At 36.4% G+C, this 4430-nt stretch overlaps 1 non-coding gene across 1 annotated transcript; it reads left to right on the top strand.

Annotated features, from left to right (window-relative positions):
• The first annotated feature begins 4113 nt into the window (after positions 1 to 4113).
• On the top strand, positions 4114 to 4220 carry LOC127090261 (small nucleolar RNA R71). The gene has a single exon (XR_007791787.1). It is a non-coding gene; the product is annotated as a small nucleolar RNA R71 (small nucleolar RNA).
• The last annotated feature ends 210 nt before the right edge of the window (positions 4221 to 4430 follow it).

Genomic DNA, 4430 nt, shown 5'->3' with positions numbered 1-4430 from the left:
GCATCATATCATTGCATTGCATAGCCTCAAGAATCATTGAGCATCTTGGCTTCTTTTCCCTTTGGGTGGGACCTCCTTGTGAGTGGTTTGAGATCACCAGGCATGCTTGTATTGTATATCATTGCTTTTATCATTTTGTTCACTAACCAAAAGCACAAAAATATGTCATTAACCTTTTTGTTTTGTAGCATCAAGCAAGCACAGGTCAAGCACTTCAAGAGCATCCTTTGTGCAAGAGCTGAGATATTTTCCTTGGTATAAGGACCACATGATCATTATATTGAGCTTACATGAGCTAGGGTTCTATTTTGAAGCCATTTCATCAAGAGATAAAGGCTCAAATTCATCAAGGCATTTCATGGTCATCTGAAGACCAAAAAGTCAACTGTGCAGTCAACTGATGGCCTTGAGGTGGTGAAATGATTTGAAAACACCTCATTCATGTTCAAATGAATTCTATTTGTCATTTCAAACATCTATCTTGAAGATTTTGAAGTCATGGCAAAAGTTTCCAAAAATGGAAAGTGACCTGTAATTTCAAGTTTCCAAAAATGGCAAGTTTCTGATCCATATTCAACTTGAGTTTTCAACATCAAAGAAGCTTCAAATGGATTTTTGGTAAACATGAAAGTTGTAAATCTTTGTCTCCCCTTTCCAAAAAGTCCTATTTCATGATCATATGATGATTGGTTGAGAAGTTATGGCCAAATGATCACAAGGTGTGCATGGAAGTTCAAAGTGACATAACTTTTGATACAAAGCTCCAATTTGGTCCATTCTTTTTGCAAAATACTCCTCATGACCAATACTCCTCAAAACAAGCATTGCCATGCATGAAAGAGTGTGTATGCTCATCATATCTCATGTGTTCATTTTGGAGGCAAATTCTATAATTCAAAATTGGCTTATGATACAAGCAAATTAACCATTCCATCATGACCATTGAATAATTTTAAGTGAATTTAAAGCTCAGCATGGGATTCTCACGTGTAGCATGTGCATGTGATCGCGACTTTATGAGTCTATCGGGGTACTAACTGCAAGTGCACAATCTAATCGCGTAGTTTTAAAAGATATCGATCCCACAAGGACTTAATGAATTGATCTACCATTTTTCTAGGGTTACTGCGTAAAGCTAAGGCGGATGATACTTTAATGACTAGGGGGAAAAGTAAAACTAAATTTGGATCTAGATAAAATATCAAATAATATGGATATCAGTATGTAGTTCGTCGTAATTGGGGAATCAAATCTTCGTTGGTCTTTTTCTTAATTTTAAAATAAGTCTTTTCAGTAGACACTATTAATTAAAAGTCTTTTCCTCAAACTCTCGCTCTGTTGAATTAGACTATGACTTTATATTTTAGCATACGCTCTCACTACTTCGTTAAATCTAAAATCACTTTTTGAAAATAATAGAATCTATAGAAACTCCTTTTGAGAAAATACTAACCGTTTAAACACCCTCGTCTCAAACTCTCGCTCTGTTGACTTAGATTATATGATTAAACTTAAATGCTTAACTCTCGTCCTCACATTTAACTTTTAAAAATAATTTTTGAAAATGATTAGAATTTAATTAACCTTAAAAATTGCTTTCGCCCTGATTTAAAGTTAATGTTCAATTTACACTGTCCAGTTAAAAACTCAAACCGTCGTTCTATTGATTTTAACTTCTTTATGTCTTTTACTCTCGTACAAAAACCTTGGTATTAACTCTGTAAATTGAGACCAGAAAAAGAGTGACTATATTTTGAAATAAATTTAAAACCAACTCAATTTGAATTCCTTTATTCTGCTTACTTTACATACCGATATCTAAATTAATTAGCCAGACATGATAAACATGCACAAACAATAATCATGCATAAATACGGCCATATCAAACAAACAATATATATAAACAGCGGAACAAAGCATATGTAAATTAAAACAATAAATTAATTAATTAATGAACCTGGAAAAATACTAGAGTTCTGGATTTTTTCTCCTAGCTTCGATGCTCGAACACTCCACCACAAGTCGGTTGGATTTGTTCTTCATAATTCTCAATCAGATAGGAAAGTAAAAACAAGGAAATAAAATACTATGATCTAACGTAAGGTTAGATCCAGTAAAATTACACAATAATTTCCGGTGTAGAAACTATCGTGAGAAAATAAACTGTATGCTTCGGAAATTAAACTGGAAAAGAAAAGGAAATAAATTGCTTGGAAATTTAGAGTGCTGGAAAATTGGGGCAGCAGTAGGCGCTTGTTGTTGAGCTACTTGCGAGATTTGTGTTTCCAGCATTTTGTTATGGGTAGCCAGGGCATCTACTTTACTTGCTAGTTGTTTAATCTGTTCACTAGTGTGTACATTCTGGTTTAAGAACTCTTTATTGGTTTGCTGTTGAGAAGCTATGAAGTTCTCCATCATTTGGTTTTCTGTTTCTTTTATGCATTCATCGATGATATCCATGAAGTAACATGTGTCTTCTATTGCAGGTGCTTTCAAAAATTTGGAAAGAATAAACTCAATTTTCTCTTGTCCTACTTCGAAAGTGAGTTGTCATCGTTTTACGTCTATGATAGCACCGACAGTTGCTAAGAAGGGTCTTCCCAATATAATGGGGGTGACTTCATCTTCTCTTATGTCCATAATTATAAAATCGGTGGGAATGTAGAATTGACCTATGCGCACGGGAACGTTTTCAAGAATTCCTACGGGATATCTAACGGAACGATCTGCTAATTGCACAGACATTTTAGTTGGTCTTAATTCTCCCATTTCAAGTTTCTTGCATATGGACAAGGGCATAACACTGATACCGGCTCCTAAATCGCATAAAGCTTTGTCTATGACAAATTTTCCTATATGACAGGGTATAGAAAAACTACCAGGATCTTTAAGTTTAGGAGGCATATTTTGGATTATTGCGCTACACTCAGCTATGAGTGTAACAGTTTCGTTATCTTCAAGTTTCCTTTTATTAGATAAAATTTCTTTTAAGAACTTAGCATATGAGGGCATTTGTGTAATAGCTTCTGTAAAAGGGATTGTGACGTTTAATTGTTTCAGTAGGTCAACAAATTTTTTAAATTAGCCCGCGTCTTTGGTTTTAATTAGCCTTTGAGGATAAGGGATAGGTGGTTTGTAAGGCGGTGGAGGTACATAAGGTTCTTTTTTTCTACGGTTTCCTTATTGAACTCTTCATTTTCCTTAGGTTTACTTTCTTCCTCAGTTGACTTTTTAGAGTTTTGGTTCTCAATCCTTGGGTCAGATGGTCCTTCTACCTCTGTACCACTTCATAATATAATTGCATGAGCGTGGCCTTTCGGATTAGGTTGGGGCTGTCCAGGAAATGTACCAGTATGGGCAGCAGTATGCGCTTGTTGTTGAGCTACTTGCGAGATTTGTGTTTCCAGCATTTTGTAATGGGTAGCCAGGGCATCTACTTTACTTGCTAGTTGTTTAATCTGTTCGCTAGTGTGTACATTCTGGTTTAAGAACTCTTTATTGGTTTGCTGTTGAGAAGCTATGAAGTTCTCCATCATGATTTCCAAGTTGGATTTCCTAGGAACGTTATTGTTAGGTGTAGATGGGGTCGGCTTTTGATATCCAGGTGGTACAGCTGGAGCTTGACCTGGTGCGTATAAAGCGTTGTTACTTTTATATGAAAAATTAGGATGGTTCTTCCAGTTTGAGTTATAGGTATGCGAGTAAGGGTTTCCTTGAACATAGTTCATCTGATCTGTTTGAATTCCTGTTAGGAGTTGACAATCTGTAGGAGTGTGACCTTGAATTCCACGGACTTAGCAATTTTGAGTTACGACAACCACGGTGGTTGGAGGTGATACGTTTAAACTTTCAATTTTCTGGGCAAGAGCATCCACTTTTGCATTAACATGATCAAGGCTACTTATCTCGTACATGCCACCTTTCGTTTGAGGTTTTTCTACCACTGTTCGGTCGCTTCCCCACTGATAATGATTTTGGGCCATGCTCTCGATAAGTTGATAAGCGTCGGTGTAAGGTTTATCCATAAGCGCACCACCGGCGGCGGCATCTATTGTTAACCTTGTGTTGTACAAGATACCATTGTAGAAGGTGTGAATTACTAACCAGTCTTCTAAACCATGTTGTGGACAAAGTCTCATCATGTCCTTGTATCTTTCCCATGCTTCGAAAAAAGATTCGTTATCTTTTTGCTTAAATCCATTTATCTGGGCTCTCAACATAGCTATTTTGCTTGGAGGAAAATATCGGGCAAGAAAGACTTTCTTCAACTCATTCCATGTGGTGATTGAGTTGGAAGGAAGAGACTGAAGCCATCTTCTAGCTTTATCTCTTAACGAGAAAGGAAAGAGACGAAGTCGAATTGCCTCTGAAGTGACACCATTAGCTTTAACAGTGTCAGCATATTGGACAAATACGGATAAATGAAGGTT

The sequence above is a fragment of the Lathyrus oleraceus genome, chromosome 5 (assembly GCF_024323335.1).
Source record: "Lathyrus oleraceus cultivar Zhongwan6 chromosome 5, CAAS_Psat_ZW6_1.0, whole genome shotgun sequence".
Taxonomy (NCBI): Eukaryota; Viridiplantae; Streptophyta; class Magnoliopsida; order Fabales; family Fabaceae; genus Lathyrus; species Lathyrus oleraceus.
The sequence above is the reverse complement of the archived record's forward strand: the minus strand, read 5'-3'. Positions and strand labels throughout refer to the sequence as shown.